This window comes from Peromyscus leucopus, chromosome 18 (genome assembly GCF_004664715.2).
Source record: "Peromyscus leucopus breed LL Stock chromosome 18, UCI_PerLeu_2.1, whole genome shotgun sequence".
Lineage (NCBI taxonomy): Eukaryota > Metazoa > Chordata > Mammalia > Rodentia > Cricetidae > Peromyscus > Peromyscus leucopus.
Genome location: NC_051078.1, coordinates 10,924,926 through 10,946,246, shown reverse-complemented (window position 1 = coordinate 10,946,246; position 21,321 = coordinate 10,924,926). Strand labels below are relative to the sequence as shown.

Below are 21,321 nucleotides of genomic sequence, written 5' to 3'. Positions count from 1 at the left end.
GTGGAATCTGCCTTGGCCAGGTGGAGCGAGCAGAAGCCCGAGGCAAATTCCTGGGATTTTATCCTCTAGCCTTCCCTTCTCAATCATATACCGAGGGCAAATGCTCTGGTTGAGAAAACATGTTGAATAAGCTTAGAGTTAGGTGTACATAGTGTTTTTTTGTTGTTTGTTTTCTGAGACAGACTCTCTGGATCACAAATCCACAGGCTTTTAGATTTTATACACAGAGAAGTCCTTCCTTCTGGTGTGCTATGTTTTTAACTGCTCTAGGCTCTGATGACATTAATAAATACCACACAATTCTAACTAGCAGGCAAGCAAGCATTTCCTGCTTAAAGATCTTTATTCTAAACTATAGACAACCGAAATTAACTGAGAGAGAGAGAGAGAGAGAGAGAGAGAGAGAGAGAGAGAGAGAGAGAATGAATGAATGAATGAGAATGAGAATTCATTATAAGGATTCTAGGACATCTCATGAACTATAAAGGAGAGACTGGATCTGGGTGGCAAGAATGATATGGAAACCAGGGTCCTTTCTCTGCACCCCTGTTTCTTCTTCTCCTCTGTTTTTTCCCTTTTTCTTGTTGCCTGTCTTTTAATGGCTTGTTGAAAACCCTTCAAGGACAGGGGTGAAAGTTGCACCATTCACTAGATAGTTCTTCATGGGCAGAGCTCAGGACTGGATAGCAGACAAGTGGGGATGAGAAGGCCAGTGTAGACTGTTCATGAGTCTCTGTTTGCTGTCAACTTAAGTGCTGGCAGTTGAGTGGCTTTGGACAGTTTCACTGCATTCAGGGTAGTATATAGTTAACAGAGTTCTCCTGGTGATAAATCCCCCTCAGTACAAAGGTTAAGTAGAAACCTGTTTTAGGTTGTAGGTGACGCAATGGTTAGCAACGTGGACCAATTGGCTGCAGTCAGAGCTGGTGCTCCATAGATTTACTAAAACACAACACGAAGTAAAGCTGAGCCTGAGCATTTGATTCAGGACCTTTCCGGATTACAAACTCTGGTCATACTTTTAATGCCTTACAACCTAGAATTATTTTCTCTTACATTTAAATAGATAATAAATTGTCATTTAACTATGTGTGCTGGAAATACAGCTCATTTTCTTCACATCTGTTTTGGCTTCGGTGTGATGAACATTGTAACCACTTTTTGTCAAAATGAGATACATCCAATAAACATACACAATCAAATTTTCATCCTATAGCAGTGTGTATGGAGAATGCATGTTTACAATAATGTCCCCCAGACACTGAAAGGACTCACTTCTGACCCAAGAGGAAGGCATCGTTGGTTGGTCTAAATTCAGAATTTTGCTATCCCGCTCTCCTAGACCTTCAGTAGGCCTTTCATCATTGGGGGAGAGTTCTCAGACCACGCAGGTTTACACACTTGCCAGAGCTTCTGCGGGGTCTTCCCAGCCTCCAGAAACAGATGCAATGACAACTCAAGGTGTTAATGTCCCTGGATTTATATTTTTATGAGTTGGAAGAAGTACTGGAGCCAGAGGTCCTTGAGGGCAGCTTGGGACCTTTGGGGAGAATCCCAGTCTTGGGAACAGGAAGTGTAGTGAATCCCAGATGAGCAGATCGAGTGATCTGTAGGATTCAGGGAGCTACAGGAAGTGAGGCTTTAGAGGGCAGAAGTAGATGAAAGAGATTTAGAGGTGATGCCCCATGGGGGAAGTGTTGTGAAATTACAAAAGAGTTGAATCTGTATTGTCCATTATTGTGATCGCCTCTGTATAGTTTGTAGGCCGAGTAGGAAAGTATACTAACCAGCTCCGGATGCCTGTTCTCATGAAGTCAGCAGTCTGGTGGAATGCAAAGCTGGCTACTAAGTTTATTGCATGTTTGAGTCCAGGCTAATAAATCCTAAGGAGGTGACAAGCCACTTAGCTTACTCCAGCTGCTGGTCCCACTGCTGCAGTGGGAGGTGTTGACCTTTGTGTTGCACGGCTCTAAAGGACTCATGAAAATTTCAGCTGGACTATGGTCATATTTGCACAAACCGTCTCCAGTGCGTGTCACTCTTCATCTGTTTCTATTTATCATCACTTTGAGAACACACTGTGTAGGAGAACCGGACGGCGTTTTGATGCGGCGGACCAGGACTCTCCCTGTGGTCTCAGAGCAGTATGGTCTGCTGGGAAGGAGTGCACCAGGCATGCATTTCCAATACCGATGTGTAGGTAATTCACAGAAGCTGAAAATGAGGTGCGGTGATAACCACGGAGGAGGCGCTGTTTAGACAGCGCTGCAGGGGAGGTTAGTATCCAGTTTCCAAGTAGAATATGGTTACTTTCTGTCGCTTTTGTTTCTCTGATATTTTTGATGCCCGGTTGGCAACCACACATCACTGCTAACCTCTCCTCTCTGTGGGATCTCATATTCCAGTGAACACACCATGAGCACTTATTTAAATGCCTAATCATTGGCAGAAATGCAGCTGTGTTCATTATTGTCAATTCTGATTTGTATGATGTTCCCATCCAAACATACCTCAGGGTACATTTGCGCATCTAATTACAGCATTAAAACTAATAATAGCCTGATAAAGCATTGCTCAGACAAATGTCTAAGCAAACAGCTGGCTGTTTCATTGTGTCCTGAAGGACAGGCAGTTTGAGACTTTGTTCTCCAACTGGAGGGCCTGAATTCCAAACTGCAAAACCGCCTCCATGAGTATCCCACTGAGGGGAGGCGCGGGCAGGAAGTGTCTAATTCAAAGGTTTTGAATAAATGAGACTCTACAAAACTCAAGGTTTAGGGGACTGCATGGAGGGAAAAAAACGTGTGTGTGTGTGTGTGTGTGTGTGTGTGTGTGTGTGTGTGTGTGTGTGTCTTTCTTTCCCACCCAGAGGTAAACTAACTCAATTCACATTGTAACAAAATACATTGGGCTTTGCTACAAGGTATCATTAAAAACGCCAGCCTTTCTACCGCATTCAGAAAATTGATAACACAGAATTTCCAAAGATAAAGAACACTGTCAGCTTTCCATTGTTGTCCCATGGAAGATGGTGGCTCATTCTATTTGTCGGAGTGTTTCTATGAAGCATTTTGTTGAGAGAGAAGAGATGTTTTTGAAAGCTGGTGTGTCCTGCTAGCTCAGTCAGCCCCTTTCTGTCATGTTATCCACAGCAGGACTGATGCGTTATTTAGGAGACAGATAATGTCCTCCTTCCCACGGTCAGCTCCAGTTCAGGAAGCAAGCTGTAATGCCAACCAAGCAGTTAAGGAATGGAAATAGTTAGTGTGTAGGAAATTCTTGGGGCTTGGACCCTATGGAAAACTCTATTTGGCTTCAGGTATACTGGCGCTAATAATCTCTTCGATTCACATCAAAATGAAAAAATGTAGACTTGTAGAAAAACTTGTTAATTATGGGAATCATCTCTTATTGAAATAGGTTGGGAGACCACACGCACTTGCACGCACGCATGCACACATGCATGTGCACACACATGCGCAAACATGCCTGCATAATCTTCTCTTTAAAGACCTTCAGTTGCTACCTAAATTTTCATCAACATTACACCCCTCAGGTGTAAGAATGGACTAAATAAATCCTCCAGTTGCTCTGTATTTTCTTCATGGGTGCCACCCCTTTCAGACCGAGAAAGTGCAGTGAGCAGTACTTTTGCGTAGATGAGTTCATTTAAAGTAATTCTCACAAAATGTAGCTATCCTGTTAGATATGAGAAAGCCATGGTTGCAAAGTGAGCATTGTACAGCTGACCTTGGGGTGGGTAAAGGATCAGGACTCACAGGACTTGGGTCCTGGCTTCGTCTGCAATGAGCACAGACTCTCAGGGTCATTTCTAACTCTGCCTAGATTCCAGCCTCTTCATTTATAAAGTCCAAGTGGGGAATGAGATGATTCGGAGAACATCTCTCTCTCCTCCTCTGTAATGCATGGCCCAAGGGAAATGTGAATGAAATCAATATTTAATGAAGAAGGCTTTGCATCTCTGCACACGACAAAAGCTCCTTTTATAGGATGTATACATGCACATGGTTCCTGGGGTGGTGGTGATGTGGGAATGTATTCAGAGCATCTCTCTATATGACAGGAGGACTCATGGAGCTAGCTAGTGTGCTAGAATTCTCTGCTAACCCTGACTTGAATTTTCTTCTGTCCTAAGGTCTCTCTCTTATCCCAGTTCTCTTATCATCTATCTGCTTTGAAGTTTTCTGAGTTCGTCTGATGCTGAACTTTGCTATATTTGATTATAGGTATGAATAATTATGGAGTAAGAAGAAAGGATTTTTTTTTTTCCTTTTTGCCTCTAAAAATGAGCTCTCAGTCTAGGGGAAATTGTCTGGATCTGAACGGTTTAAACAAGGGGCTACTAGCACCTGTGGCAGAGATATTGAAATGCAGCTGGCGCTCTTCCTAAAATACACACGAGGTTTCAAAGACTAATAAGAAAAAAGAATGCAAATTACTGCACTAATAATTTTTCATATTGATTACTTGTTAAGATTAGGTATTTTCAATATGTGGAGTTAAATAAAATATGTTGTTAAAATAGATGAATATTTTAATTTTTATGTTATTTTTTGTTGTGAAATGATCTTGTAATCTTACCTAGGCAGGTTTCAAGCTCTTGAGCTTAGCTACATGAGAAACTGGGACTAGAGGTCTATACCTCTCATGCCTGACTTTTCATTTTTTAATGAATGTAAACGTATATATGATGCTTTGCATCGGCAACCTGTATTACAATTGAGAGAAATCAGTGTGCCTGGTGGGTAGCAACTGGAGGCGATGTTACAAATCCTGAAATGCATAAGGCATTGTCTCCCCAGCTTCCCAGTATAGGTGCTGTAGACAGGAGGAATAGAAAGATGAGAAACTAAAGCTTAGTTTAGGTTGTATTTAAATGAATATGTAACTAGCAACATTATTGAAGGGTTACTACAGTCAGTACTGGGAGACGGTAGGTGGTTACCATGGAAACACAAAAGCAACAGGTCTCCTCAATCTCTTTAACAAATATTCAGTGAAAGACTGCAAATCATCTTGGAAATAAATGTGAGAAAATAAGTGCATATATGTAAACATATACAAATATTGCATTGTGACTGTATGAAAAGCTTCTGCAAAGAAAACAAACAGGAAGTATGCTGCTCACCTTCACAAAGCCATCAGGCTTGTATGAGGTGCCATGGCAAGAATATAATGTATCTTCATGAAATGCTGGGAAAGTAGCTATGGGAGAAACAACAGATCAGATTTTGTGGATTTCAAAGAACCATGTACCAAGTTTCTTTGGGGGAAACCAGGAAATGTTTCCTGTAGAAAGTCCTATCTGAAATATATTCCTAACGGTGGGCCAGAGGATAATCCACGGAGAGAGTGGAAAGGCCTCTTACATGGCAGAGGGAACAGCATGGTCCAAGACAGGAAGCAAGATGTGTGCGAATATTTCACATGAAGCGCTGGCTAATAATTAAAATTTCAGTGACAAAAAGTTAGAACAAGACTAAAAAAATAAAAACACTAAACAAAAGAAAAGCAAACAAAACCAAATTATGGAGATCATTTATAAAAGATGGGCAAGGTAGAATCAAAGAAAGTACCAATGTGTGCTCTGGGCATTGGATGCCGTACAGGTCAGTCTATGAGAGATCTAAAGAGGGCCCTGGGTTTTTAGCTTGTGTGCCTGGGAACAGAGAGGCCAGGAGGATGGATTTGTTCAGTCAGTCATGGAAAAGATGATGGGTATGGTATTGGCTTCCTGCATTTGAGGTAATAGTAACTTATCCATCCAGGTGGTGGAGAGTGTGAGGCTGTCCCCAGAATCAGATCTTTAGGCCAAGAGAGGGAAAATTTTGGAGTCATGTAAAGTGATTTTTGATGCTGCTCCAGCAAGATATTGTCAACGAAAGGGTCAGGAAACAACCTTAAGTATGACTTGAGACAATAGAAGGAGGCAAAAGTCAGGGAAGGGATTAAAAATGTGGAAATGTGGCCAAAGACACAGGAATGGGATTTTGGGGTTCAGAGATGTGTCCACTGGGAACGGCCCATGGATGGTAGAGCCGGAATGTGTTCAGTCTTTTGATTTCACAGTTGGAGTCATGTGAGTAGCGTCCAGTAACTAGGGTGGACCGCAGTTGAGGGTATGGCTAAGTTGCTGTTTCCTGAGGACCTGGACTGACCCACAAACCTCTCTCGGCAGAACAGCCATTAATGTTCAGGCATTCTCTTGGGTCTTTAATTCCTTCACCAGATATTCATTAACGAGAAATCCATTATTTTATCTGCCATACTGTGGCTGCTTACTGCTTACAAATAGGTGTGAGATTATAGAGCATCCATTCTCAACCTGTGGGTAACAACCTTTTTGGGTGTTGAATGATGATGGGTCACCTAAGACAAAGGGAAAACACAGATACTTACATTAAGATTAATAACAGTAGCAAAATTACAATTATAAAGTAGCAACAAAAATAATTTTATGGTTGAGATGGGGGGGTGTCAGCACAACATGAGGAACTGTATTAAAGGGTCACAGCATTAGGAAGGTTGAGAACTGCTAGAATTAGAATCTTCATCATACGTGGAGTTCATGAAGCCATGGCTCGGAAGAATGGCAGGAAGCCTTTTTTTTGATCATTGTGCTCCTACGTTAGATCTTGTTGTTCACCTATTTCCTTCGAAGCTCTGACCACCTAGAGGACTGCCATCTTTGATAAGGGAGCAAGTCTAGTGTACTTTCCATTAGGTAGCTTAGGGCAAGGAGAGTGAACCTGGTAAGATAACATGATGTAGAAATGAAGGGAGGTTAAAACTAAATAAATAGATCCGCTCCATCCTTGATGGCATTTTTTAATAGTTACAAAAAAGGTAGCTTAATCTTTATATTTTATCTGTTTTCAGAAAGTTTGGTGAATCCTGAAGTCACTGCCTCATTTTAATATTTATGATGGAAGGGAACTGGGACATAGATGAATACAGTTTTATGAACCAGACTGAGAGAATAATAGTTTTAAAATATATTTCCCAGTTGGAAACTCTTTGCTGTTTGATTATCAAAAGATGTGCTGACTATAATTTCTGGTTTTTCCTACACATGCTCCAGGCTCCCTGTTAGGTACCAATGTGTGCTTCCCAGGCTGGATCAGGAAGTATTTCCATCTTACCCGGAGGCTGGCTTTTCTGCGTAGTGTGACTGGCGAGACCGTAGTTCCTTATGGTGATAGTCTTTCTTGTAATGGATGACAACTTTTATTTCCCTACAGGAACCATGTTTCTGATGTTCTAGGGGAACTTATGATAAGAGTCATGGGAAGAGTTTTATTTTTTTTTCTATTTTTTAATTGAGAATAAGAGATTAAAGGAGGGAAGTAATTCATCCTTGAAGAACTTGGAATACTTTAAGATACAAATTACAGGAGACGCAGATGTAAGAGCCCTGGAGTCGTCGAAAGCAGCTGTGACAGTTAAGGCTTTGGTCAGTGCGGCTGGCGCACACCAGTGACTGCTCCTGAGGACCTTGTGTTTTAAAGTAGTAGGAAAGAGTCAAGGCAATGTCACATGGGCGTTAGGGTGCTCGTCTGGTGATAGGAAATGCATTGCTCTAACTTGAGATTCATTGCTTGGCCTTGATTAAATTTTATGTAAACCTATTTAATATTTAGGGCTCAGATTCCATGTTTATAAAACAAGGGTACTGCCGAGTCTCCTTGCCAGCTTCGCAGTGATTAGGTCCCCAGCATTACCCTCGTAGTGGCCATAAGTAACAATTATTAAAATCCTGTGACAAATGTTCTCCACCAGTGCTGCTAACTAATTAATCTAAAAACTGATTTTAAAGCGCTGGCATGGGAGAATGTAAAATTACAGTCTTTTAGGACTGTGGAAACATAGCTCAGGGATTTCTCCTGAGTGCTTCTTGCTAGGGCTTCTCCTGGGAGCCATGGCTTCTTAGACCATTGGCATTAAAGACACCATGTGGACAAGATGGGGGAGGGGCTCAGCGCCTTGAAACGTGTTAGTAAAATATATTAATGAAGTGGGAAAAAACGGAATTAAGAGAGTTCTTGAAAAGTTCCTCCTATGTGTCTACAGGCTGCACTTGCTGTGCCTTCCTGTGCAGTAACAGGCTTGCAGATGGTGTTTCTGTGGCCAGAAATCTTCTTGAAAGTTCTGCTGACAGGAATATTGAAAACTGATATAATTGCAAATGAACATTCTAGGCTGGAGCCATGGCTCAGTGGGGAAGGGTCCTTCCTGCTCTTCCAGAGGAACCCAGTTTGGATCCCAGCGGGTAGCTCACAACTGCCAGTAAATCCAGCTACGGGAGAATCTGGTGCCCTCTTCTGACCTCCACAGGCACTTTTATACATGTGCCATAGATCTACACAGACATAAAAAAAAAAAAAGTCTCTAAAATGCCAAGTAAACATGCAACCCAAAATACACCCATGAAGGGACTACACAACACATTGCCTATTTAGTTTATTTAAATATGGTTCTATTCATGCACAGTACTTTAATTTTTAATTTTAATGTTCAGGTGGGGTTTTGTTGTTTTGGGGTGTGTGTGTGTGTGTGTGTGTGTGTGTGCGCGCGCGCGCGCGTGTGCCCACCCTGTACCTGGTAGAGCTCTGCCACCAAGGCCTTAGTGTTCAGTTTTAAGAAGTTACTATTTGAACCCTTTGGTTGTGGTTCTCCGTAAGTTCCTAACAGAGTGGCTAGGAACATGGAAAAGCAGCATGGCCAGAGGAAGCACACCACCCCTGTGGTAGGACATGAAAGCTTCTCCTGTGTATCACAACCCAAGGACTTCCTGAGGTGTCTTCCCCTCAGAGATTTTAGTGAGTTCAGAAAAGAAGCGATGACCCCAGAGACGCAGCATTTGGAGGTCAGGGCAGAGTCAGGGGAGGCTGCTGGTCGTCTGACCCACATACCCCGAGTCCTCTGCTTCCTCTTGGTGAGTCTCCAGCAGTCATTTTGAATTGTATCCACATTTTCGTGATTATTTTCTTACTCCTTGTCCACCTCCTCCATGAGATTATGGGCTGCACAAAGGCCAGTGTGGTATCTGGTGTCGTACAGCATTGTAGTCCTGCTATCTAGAGCATAGGGAAATCTTTGGTAAATATTTATTGACGGGACAGATGGATTGATGGATGGATTTCCACAGCTGGATGGGAAGCCCCTGATGGGTAATGCTTAGACAGTTGCTGCAAGCAGAGGGCAGTTACGATGGTGGTCCAGCCTTGCAGGCTGCTCTTGGTGTGTCTGCCACCTCAGAGGTGCTCTTGGTTCCTTGTCTGTCTCTCTCATAGGCCACTGGATGTGTTTATGAACAGCCCTTGCCTCTCTCTGCCTGTCTCTCACCAGGCTGTTTTCTTCGCACAGACTGCTAGGCTGTGTCTCTGAGAGTGCTTTGGATGGAAAGCTACCAGAAATTCTGCCAGAGAGCATCTCAGTACCTATCAGCAATCATTTTTTATCAGAAAATAAGGTATCAAGAGAATTCTGTAGTTGAAGGGAAGGAGGCCACCCTTTTCCAAGGCTTCTGAACAGTTTCCCCCCACTCTGGAATTGTTATCTGCAAGATGGTCTTATAAAATACATCCTGCATCAGCAACACCAGAGGGGATCTTGCACGTGTGCTTGCTGTGGCCAGGGTGGCTGAGGAAAGACTGTAGAGTGTCAGAAAGCTCACGAGGCAGCTTCGGTGGGAATACGAGCTGGCATCAACTGAACATGGGTTAGATGTCTATCTAACATTGTTCTAGCAAGTTTTCAATCAGTGAGTCCCATTGACAGCCCTCTGAAGGAAATATTTTAACCTCCTTTCGAAAACCTTTGTAGGGAAGTGAATAGAAAATGAAATACTGTGGCATGTCAAAATAGCAAAGGAGAAAACAAATGAGAAAAAAAAATCTCCAAACAAAAGAATATGGGTGAAAATGTAGAACAGGAGAATGGCAGGAAATTACAGTGGTCTTTATTAGTGTTGTTATCTGTGAGTGGTGGACTAGGTGTGGATTTTGTTTCTTCTTTATACTTTTCAATATTTTAAAATAGGACATTTAGAAACCATTGTTCTTTTAATAACGAGCACAGTTGACACCTTAAGTTCTCAATGAGTAATCATCAGCCGGTGAGAATTGAGTTGCATTAGGAACAGTGTCTAGGGAGTCATCAGGATTAAGGCCTCCTAGGCAGGAAGTAACCCTGGTCATTAGGACAGTGGGACACCGCTCAGTGGAGAAGCCCCGTGAGAGAGTGGACTTCTGACTCTTCAGATGGAGAACACAAGGCAACACTAAGTAACTCAGGCCAAAGCAAACCAAATTCAAACAGCCAAACCACAAAATCCCCGAAGACAAAACAGAGCCAAGCAACACCCCACCTCCCCCCCCCCAAAAAAACATATAAGACTAAAACTAAAACAAAAGAACAAAGCATACAAGGAAGAACACTCACTGATTAAGAATATTTTGGAAACTGGTCTGGAGAAATGGATCCGTGGTTAAGAACATTTGCTGCTCTTGCAGAGGTTTGGATTTCACATTCTAGCATCCATGCAGTGACCCACAACCGTCTGTAGTTCCAGGCGATCTGATGACCCTTGGCCTCTGAGGAAATAAATAAAAAAATCTAGAAAAGGATGATTTGGAAATTCAGATGAAAGCGCCCTGTTGTATACGGTCATTAAGGGCTGGTTAATAAGCCGGGCGGTGGTGGCGCACGCCTTTAATCCCAGCACTCAAGAGGCAGAGGCAGGTGGATCTCTCTGAGTTCAAGGCCAGCAAGTCTACAGAGCGAGATCCAGGACAGCCAGGGCTACCCAGAGAATCCCTATCTCGAAAAACCAAAACCAACCAAACAAAAGAGCTGGTTGCTAATTTACGCATGTAACGTCAACAACTGGTATCCTTCCCATTGAACGTGTGTAATGGCTCGGATCATTTCTATGTTTATTTCTCTACATCCGGGGTAAACCCACATCATGACCCAGGGTACCACCTGGTGGCAGGTGCAGAAGTTGCAGGAGAAACTGATGGCAAAGGGTACTTGAGAGACCCTAACACTCGCTGACTTGAACATACCACCATTCATTTTTTTGTCTTGTTTCTATGGAACTAGAAAATGAAATCATAAACGTGGACAATGTCAAAATTTTTATTTTCTTTATAATGACAGTTCCTCTTTTGTTAATTACCATATTATCCCCCCTCAGTATGTGAGATGTTAGAAGAGGGTATATTATGGTTTATTAGAGATAATAGACATGGGCTTAAAGACCTTGGCATGGGTTCTCTATTGCATAGGCTGATGTTGGGTATCTGAATTCCAATTACTCTCCATATACACATATACATGCGTACACACACACACACACACACACACACACACACACACACACTTTTTATTTTATTTGATCGTGCTGGGGATGGAACTCAAGTCTTGATAAACTGCTTATCAAAAGAAGCATGAAGGGAACCATTTCCCCAGCTCCATGATTTCTTTACATTGTGGTAATATTTTTGAACACTTTCGGTGGGAGAGCTACCAACCATCGGGAGTAATTGTGAAAAATCTCTTATTATAGAGATCTTTTGCTCGAAGTGCACATGTATCAGTCCTTTTCTGTCACTAAATCCCTTCAGCACAATTTCCTCCCCATCAATACTGATGAGTTCCCGGTCCTTGGTGCCATCGTGGTGATGATTCCTCTGTGTTGCCCTTCTCAGGAGTAATGGGAAATGAATAAGGGGAGGAGGGAAGCCTTTTTAGTTTTGATGAATTATAACTATTTGTCAAAAAAAAAAAAAAAAAAAAAAGCCCCCAAGTGAGGACTTGCTTCAGGGACCTGAGCGGAGAGATAGCTGTGAAACCTGGAACTCTGGCTGGAAGGTGATGGCTTTGATAGCGGCCAGGGAAACAGGAGAGGGGAATCTATAATCCTCGTGGAGGAAAAGAAAAATGAGAAGAAGAAGAAAGCCAAGAAGAGTGACCAGGAACTGGCCCTGAACCTTGTGGAGACAAGTGGATGAAAGGTCACTGGTGGTTAAATGAGAAGCGTCTCCCATAGGCTCAGGTGTTTAATACTCAGTCCCCAGTTAGTAGATCTGCTTGGGAAGGTTCTGGAACCTTTAGGAGATGGAGTCTTGCTAGAGGAAGTATGCCACAGGACTGGGCTTTGAGGGTTTGTAGCTTTCCCCCACTTCCTGTTCTTTCTCCTATCTTCCTGTGTGTGGATGAAAATGGGACCATCCAGCTCTTGCGTCCTTGGTCCTGGCCTTCCCCACCATTTTCATTACCGTCCCTGTCACGATGGTCTCCGTTCCTCTAGAACCATAAGTTAGAATAAATGCAGCAGGAAATTAACCTGTGGGAGACATGTGGGTCAGTCACATCTCTCCGACCCCATCGGGTCTATGTTTTAAGCTTTAATAATGCTTCATCAAATTAAAAAACAAAGGTTTAGTTCACGGGTGTAGGATGACTCTCCCTGGTTTAAAATGCTGTTTTCTTATGAATGTTTCTTGTTCGGTTAACGTTTTCTGTCGGTGTAAGTTGACGATTTCCAGAGCGTCAGGGATGCGTAAGGCTCAAAACTCGGAAGCCCCTAGTTTTGTGGGCCGTGCTATGAAATACCGCGAGACGGACGGTTGATTTGGGACTTGGCTCTGTGCAAACATCCGAGTGCAGAGTCCGGCCATGCTTCATGCGGACACAGAAAACTATTTCCCATGTTCATTCATTTTCAAGTATGTCTTCAATGCCTGCTTTGGGTTTAATATTTGAGGTGCCCAAAGTAACAAAGAATGGCATTCTGTAGGAGTTCCTATTTGGTTGCACAGATGAGATCTATGCGCCGCGATGAAGTGAGGAACCACGAGAGACAGGCTGGAACCAGCATCCAAAACAGAATAGTTGACATTTGTTTCTTTTAATACACAACTTTTCAGGTTTTCACGGAGAGGTAACAAGTCCCTTCCGCAGAAATAATGGCATTTTCTCATTTCAGCTCCCCCCCCAATAATTTTCATGTACATACAACATCACCGTGAACATCGCTTTAATAATTACATGCAAAGGATTATGGGAGAATTCACTTCGACATTCATCCTTCTCTTGAGCCTTGTTGGCCTGATGAGACCAGATTTGAAAGCTGGTAAATGTCGCTTCTGGCCTAGTCACCCTCGCTTGAAATTACAGTACCACCTCTGGCGATAGGAACATTTGCATTTTCTTCCACAAGTTATTTCTCTCTGTGTGAAGAGTTTCCCTTTTACACAATTCACGAGGAGTTTAGGGACCGATGGTTCTCTCTGGAAAGCGCTTCCTTCGCACTGCTCTTGTTCCTGGCATCTCTCGGTGACTGTTTTACTGGGTGTCTATCTTTAACAGGCTCCCTTCTCTTCACTGTTTATCCTCTTGCCAGCCCCATGGAACCAGAGCCAGCTAAAGGGCAGCTGTGCCTGTGGCTCCCCCCGGCTGCCTGGTGGAGAAGGATGTGTCTGCATTTATGGCTTGTCTTTACTCAGGCCTCTTTGGTGGCATGGTGTGGCTGCTGAGCCGATTCTTGGACTGCCTGCTTTGTGTGTGTGTGCGCGCATGCGTGCGTGCGTGCGTGTGCGTGTGTGTGTGTGTGTGTGTGTGTGTATGTGTGTGCGTGTGTGTATGTGTGTGCGCATGTCTGTGTGTGTATGTGTGTGTATGTGTGTGCGCACGTGTGTGTGTGTGTGTGTGTGTGTGTGTGTGTGTGTCTGTGTGTCTGTGTGTTTGTGTGTATGTGTGTCTCTGTGTGTGTGTGTCTGTGTGTATGTGTGTGTGTGTTACATGCACATGCCGTACCAGCTCTGGTACAGATTATGAATTGCTTTCTATACCTAAGCCACCATTTGTGAAGCCATCCCTCTGTCCCTAAGTGTGGCCCCCCACCCCCACCCCCGCTATCTTCTCTGATGGAACCCAGGTTCTCACTCAATACTGGGGCACTTTACCACTGAAGGACACTAAGCCCCACCCCCAGCCGGCCCCATTCTTGCCTCTCAATTTTTTTTATTCTCTTCTCTTTATCTTGCCTGCTCTGAGAGAAAAAAAAATTTTTTTTACAAGCCCCAATAACCATGAAGCTAAGTTAACTTGCCCATGAGTGTGTGCATTTTAACCTCGGTCTCTTCACAGGGTGAGAAGTTTTTCTCAGGTTCGGGAAAGAGCTTTCTTTCAGAAAAGGGATGCACACTTGGTGCTCCTGAGACCATTCTGTGGGGCCAGTGAGTTAGTCTGCCCCTGCAGGTCCCCTGTGGACCTTTTAGGGTTCTTTGGTCCACAGTTTAAAACCAACTACACGCCGGGTGGTGGTGGCATATGCCTTTAATCCCAGCACTCGGGAGGCAGAGGCAGGTGGATTGCTGTGAGTTCGAGGCCAGCCTGGGCTACAGAGTGAGTTCCAGGAAAGGTGCCAAAGCTATGCAGAGAAACCCTGTCTCGGGGAAAAAAAAATAAAAAAAATAACCCAGCTACACGCTTTTGGTTCCCTCTGAACTATAGATATCTGACCTGGATGTATCAGCAGTCACTTATAGCAACAGTTCTCAACCTGTGGGTCGCGACCCCTGTGTGTGTGTGTGTGTGTGTGTGTGTGTGTGTGTGTGTGTGTGTGTGTGTGTTCCCATATCAGATACTCACATGATGATTCATAACAGTAGCAAAATTACAGCTATGAAGTAGCAATGAAGATCACGTTATGGTCGGGGGTCCCCACAGCATGAGGAGCTGTATTGGGGGGGGGGTCCCAGCGTTAGGACAGTTGAGAACCACTGACTTACCGGAAGGGGAAATCAGTCGCAGCCTGCTGTGTCGATTATCTACCATGTTCAACTTGCTGGGCTGGTGCCGCTTTGGCTGTTCGATTTCCCTCTATTAAGAGTCACTGCTTAAATCCCCACCCATCAAAATGCACCCCAGACACCCACTCCTATACTACCTACCACCGTCACGAGGAGGCTGATCATATAATCCATCACACAAACTGGGACACTTGGTGCGCAAAGGGGGCCATTGAAAGGAACACAGCCACAAACTGGGATTGTTCCTGGCAAATGAGGGCACCTGACAGCTATTTCCGACTCGCCCTCTGCTGGTCCTCTTCGCCAGTGATCTCTCCCTTCTGCTGAATTTGTTCGGATCTCCGCACATCTCCTCGTTCCTGGTATTTGGAGTGCAAATAAATTGCCAATGTCAATGTTCTCTCTTCAACTCTGAATTCCTAGAAAGCAAATGCGCTCGCTCTCCTGTTTGTCTTTTCCCCCGAGCATTTGACACAGCCCTGTGCATGTGGTAAACACTGATGGGAGTGGGAAAGAGAAGACAGACAGACAGACAGAGGATACCAACACTGACACATCACTGTAAATATCCTATAGAATTGACGGCTGCCCCCCCCATCTAAACGCACGTCCTTGTCTCTCTTTTGTAATAAACTTCCAGATTGTCCTGAGCACGAGACTTAGCTTCTAGGCATCTCAGTCTCTTCCTTTCAAACACAAGGAAACTTGAGCCTGGCAGCTGACTCAGTGAGCAAAGCACTTGCTATACACACATGAGTCGGGTGTGCTTTCCAGAGCCCACACAGAAAAGCCAGGCGTGGCTGTGTGTGCCTCTAACAGAAGGATCCCAGGGACGTGCAGTCCTGATAATCTAGCTAATTTGCAAGTTCTAGGTTAACTGAGAGACTCTCAAAAAACAAGGTGAGACTAATTGGGGAAAACACCAGCTGTTGGTATCTGGTCTCCACAGATAATTGCACACATGTGTACATGCACCCCATGCACTTGCACAGATACTTGTACACACATGTACAAGGACCCCATGTACTTGCACAGATACTAGTACACATGTGTACATGCACCCCTTGCATTTGCTGCCTTTCTGTTTCTTGAGTAAAACACCCTGATCAAGATAACTTACAAAAGAAAGAATTTTATTTGGCATAGTGGTTCCAGAGGGTTAGAGTTCATAATAGAGGGCAGGGCTGAGACAGTAGACATGAATCTTTAAACTTACAAAGCCCTCCCCCAGTGACATACTTCAGGAAGGTGACACTTGCTAAACCCACCCAAACAGCGCCACCAACTGAAGACTGAGCATTTAAATGCCTGAGACTATGGGGAACATACACATTAAAAACGCTACTTATCCCCCCCCCCCCCCCGCATGCCATGACCTGACATGCACGTACTGATGGAGAACATTCTACTTGTGTTGTGTACTTTGTAGGGATGCTGTAAGGCCAAAGGAAATGGTGTGTACAGAGATACTTTGGCATATTATATGTGCCAGTGCCTCTGTTATAAGTCAATAGTATCATTTCAATGTGTTTGTTTCTAAAAAAAGACAGCAACTGTCTGTTCAGGGGACTTCTTCAGCTGTTAAGTTTGGAGTTTAGATTTTAATTCTCTTTCCCTGCCATTCTTAATTGGGCTTAAGTTAAAGTGGACAGGGGTGGACTGAAGAGTAACCAGAATGTATATATACTATGCGTGCATGCAAGTTACTTAGTGTCTCAGTTCGTTTCCTCACCTCCCAAGTGAGGCCATGCTTGTAATCTGTCCCACTCTAGTTAAATGCATATGAAAAACCCTTCTGGGGCTGGAGTGATAGCTCAGTGGTTAAGAGCACTGCCTGGTCTTCCAGGGGACCCGGGTTCAATTCCCAGAACCCACATGGCAGTTCACAACTGTCTGTAGCTCCTGTTCCAGGAGATCCAACACCCTCACACAGACATACATGTAGGCCAAACACCAATGTACATGACATACAAATAAATAAATTATAAAAAATAAGAAATTTAAAAAAGCCCTTCTGAAATAAGTAAAGAGGGCCATGAAGCTAGAGATTACTTCAGAATACTTTTTTGTTCTGTGACCTCATGATTGGTATTTTATTACCCATATTATTCATCCCTTCATCCTTTTGAATATATATGGTTACATATTCTTGTGCTATTATATAAGTACTATTATTTGTTTGGAGTTATTGTAACAGGTATTCCAACTTTTTTAAAAAATATATATCAGTGCTTAAAATTCTGAAATGTTTGGGTTTTTTCCTATCTTCATAAAAAGGAACCATTCCAACTTAATTTCTTACGTTTACGAAAGTTATGAAGCAAGATGATGATGTCCTCCTAGTCCCTGAGGTTAGCATCATCCAGACAACCAAATCTATTGGAGTATAGAGGGCAGGAAGGACCTTAGAAGACATGTAACCCTTGTTCTATGTCAACAAAATGCTTTTGTGTCCTGAAATCCTTGCTCTAGACATCTGAATGGTCAGTAGAAGCAAGGGATAGAGTGCCTTTGGGTGGGACAATGGTAGCTCACCTTCAGGGTCATTTCTACCTTATGCTCTTTCTAATGCAACAGGATAGTACTGTTTCAGAGTGTTAGCAGAATTTTCTCTTTGCCCAGCAGTGTCCTGCCAGCAGCTGTGAGATGTGCTCTGTACTTCTGTCCTGGAGAAATTGAAGGGAAATTGCTTCCTCCCTCTAGGAGCCCAGGAGCCTCGATACATGATTGTACCCAATCAGGATTCTTCCAGAGGCTGCTTCCTTCTAGTGTAACTTTGGGCCTCTGATGCCGTTGACAATCTCCACATTCTCCCTTCATCTTCTGTCTCTCCATTTCACATGGCCAACATGGAATTCCTGTCAAAATTGTTTTAGAGTGCTGCTGCAAAGCTCTGAGGACTCCCTGAATTACACAACTCACCAGCCCAAGTTGGAGTGAAGATGCCAGTCTCTTTTCGGTAAACAAGATTTATTTTAGGGCAGCTCTAAAGCTTTTTGTTTTATTCTACTCAGAGTCAAGAGAACACCCCTTGGGGACAGTGAAATATGCCCTGGCACATTTCTCCTGAGCACATGTTTATATTTCAGCTTGAAAGAGCCCCCTTAGCTTGCTAAGGATTTATATAGCAAAGGTTGCAATTTCTCAAGTCCCTTGTAAAGTCATTATGGTTGATGTGACCTCTGGGATAATGTACATCTTGAAGGGCTGCAGGATATGAGCCTGTGCGATTCTTGATCAGTGCAGAGCTCTAGGTAGGTCTAATTGCTGCTGTGCGTGTGTGCATGTTTTTCTAGCTTTTTGTTGCTGTCCTGTAGAATCAGATTTCCAGCCTTCAAAAATGCCATTTTCCTTTCACACTAGAGATGTTTTCTGTTATCTGTGACTTTAGTCATTAGAAGTGGTGTGAGCTTTTTTTTTTTTAATTTAAATTTAAAAAGGAATCTTTTTGTGTAGTGTATGCATGCGCCTGTGTGTACGCATGTGCATATGGAGGGCAGAGTCTGCTGTCTGATGTCTCCCTCAATTGCTCTCCACCACATCTGCTGTTGATACGGAAGGCTTGCTCGCTGAATCTGGAGCTTACCAGTCAACTAGGCTGGGCTGGTCAGCAAGATTTGTGGATCTGCCTGTTTCCACTCCTTCATCCCTGTGCTCCATGTTAGGGTTACAGACATGTGCAATCATACCCAGCCTTTTTGTGTAGGTCCTTGGGATGCAAACTCCAGTCCTCACCCTTGTGTGGCAGGCACTTTATGACCAAGTCATCTTCTGAGATCCTGATTTTTTTGTTTGGTTAATTTTTTTTTTTCACTTACTTGATTATTTAACATTGAAAGATTTAAATAGTCTAGAAAATTTTCTTCTTTTTCTTTTTATTTTTTTAGAATGAATTCATTACTTTAACACATTTAAGTGAAAGACACTAAACTTCCTACTGTTCTGTTGACTGAGTTCTTATTATCCTTAGCAGCTTTTCCCAAGCTGGCGGCAGTAGAGTGATTGGTTACTGACGTCATACTATCAGGCATCTGTTACCAAACAATGTTATTGGCTAAAGTCTGGGTGTGACAGTTGATACTGTGACCTTGACAAGGTCTATGGTCACACAGGCTGTCACAAACCTAGTGACATCTATGAGAGATTATTTAGAATAGGTTAACCTCTGGGCACGCCCAGGAGGGCTTGTTTGACAGGTGACTCAGGAGGCACCATTCCCTAGGCTGTAGACAAAGGAGGAAGTTAGCTGGCCACCAGGAGAGCGCTCATCACTCACTTCTTCCTGATCGAGGACACCGTGTGACCAGCTGCCTCAAGCTCCTGTCACCCCTACAAACCTGCCATGATGGAATGAACCTTTACACTGTAAGCCAAATGAAGCCCGTTCCGCCTTAAATGGGCTTTGGGGGGTTAGTTGGTCTCAGCAACAGGAAAAGTACTTACTACAACGAGTAAACAATGTGAAGCAACCTTCTTTATGTTTTGCTTCCCAGGACTACCGTATCATGTCAAGGTTTAATTCAACAAGGAATTATAGAGCTTGTTTATTTTTTCTCAAATACAATTGACCAGAGAAGACCATGTGTATTTGTTTCACTGGTTGTGAGTCCTTAAGTCAATGGCTCTCTGCCTTCCTAACGCTGCAACCCCTTTCTATGGTTCCTCATGTGATACTGACCCCCCTACCGTAAAATTGTTTTCGTTGCTAATTCCTAACTGTAATCTTGCTACTGTTAGGAATCGTGATGCAAATGTTTTTGGAGACAGGTTGGCCAAGGGGGCTGCAACCCACAGGTTGAGAACGCGGCTGCTTGAGAGACTCTTTAGAACTTCCTTTCAGTGATGCTTCCATGCGGAATCCTCGCGCCCCATCACCGCGTAGGGGATTGTTTGATGGTACCTCGTGGCTGGAAATGATCTCTGACTGCTGGGGAGACCTAGAGGCTGTTGAGATGGCTCATTGGGGGAAAGGCTCTTGCCGTCATTCTTGTTGACTTGAGTTTGATCCTGGAATCCACAGCCGGAAGGAGAGAACCAAAGTTACTCTTTGACTTCCACACATGCAGTGGCATCCCTTGTCCACACAAAGACATAAATATGACCCCTGTTTCTGTTCATACCTTGCATATATTAAATATTAGTACATGTTAAATGGTTTCGCTTGTCAGTTTGAGTGTTTTCACAACTGCTACGTGCCTAGAACCCCCAGTATAACTCACATCAGTTATCTATGCAACTCAGACCATCTTATTTTTCAAACTGGAACACCTTTAGAAGGGAAAAGTAGTTTGGTTAGTAGTTGGATCTGTATGTGTATGTGTGTATGTATGTGTTTGTGTATACTGTGCACCTGTGTGTATATATGTAAACTGTGCACATATGAATGTGTGTATGTGTATGTGTGTGTGTGTGTGTGTACTGTGACTCTCCAAGGCAAACATGGGTTGCATGGTTAGCATAAATCTACAAACACGGTGTCTTAATCTACGTGAGTGTTTTATTATATGGTAGCTGGAAAGCACCAAGAAATCAGTGGCTTCTGATGAGTCTTTGTCAAGGCTCTGGCTTTGTTTTTAGGGCTCCCTGGGTTTGTTTACCTGTCTGCAGTGCTGGGTGATGATGCTAAGCACTGGTAGCATTTTCATACTGCATCCCACTACCTTGTTAAGAAATCCCGAGAAGAGACGATTGGGCAGTTTCTGAACCAATCTCCAAGGCCTAACTGGCTTGACTTCCAGGTGCTTACTGACTTGGGCATGTTGCGTAATTAATGTGGAAGGAAGGCTGGATTATTATGTAATTAAGCATGACTGCCCAAGACTATCCTTGTAAGTCAGTTGCAGTTCCACACGGACAGAAGGGTGGTTGCATTTAGAGAGCTGGATAGAAAGATGTGCCCATCAATCTTACTGCCTAACAGCCCATCTCCTTTGTTTCTAAGCTCTGACTTGGCAGGCAGGGATCCAGCGTCATTAGAATTCTCTGGAAAATAGTCAGTGCTCAGAAGGACCTCTTTTAACAAGTGTTCGGGAATACGTGGTTCGTCATATCTGCTAGAAGATATGCTTAGGAGTAGTTTTGCTTTTTTTCCTAATTTTCGGTTGTGTTTTCGACCAAGGAAGACAAACAACCCGGCAGTACATGAATGGAGTAATGAAGAAGGATTTGGCCAATAAGTTTGTCCTGGTTGGCTTTAGCTGTCAACTTGACAAGACTTAGAGTCTTCAGGGAAGAAAGTCTTAATGAGAACTTGTCTTCAAGTTGCCTGTGGGCTTGTCTGTAGGGGATCATCTTGATTGTTAATTGATGTAGGAAAATGGAGCCCATGGTGAGTAGTGCCATTTCATGGGGTAGGTCCTGAACTGTGAAGGAGTAGGGAAAGGTAGCTGAGAGCAAGAAAGGAAGGACAAGTTTGTTCTCTCTTTGCTCTTGACTGTAGATGTGGTGTGACTAAGTCTCTCCAAAGTTGCCTTTGGTC

At 43.5% G+C, this 21,321-nt stretch overlaps 1 protein-coding gene across 4 annotated transcripts in view; it reads left to right on the top strand.

The window, feature by feature from the left end:
* Nucleotides 1–21,321, top strand: part of Grip1 (glutamate receptor interacting protein 1) — a 649,740-nt gene that overhangs the window by 28,354 nt on the left and 600,065 nt on the right. The gene's annotated exons all lie outside the window — the stretch shown is intronic.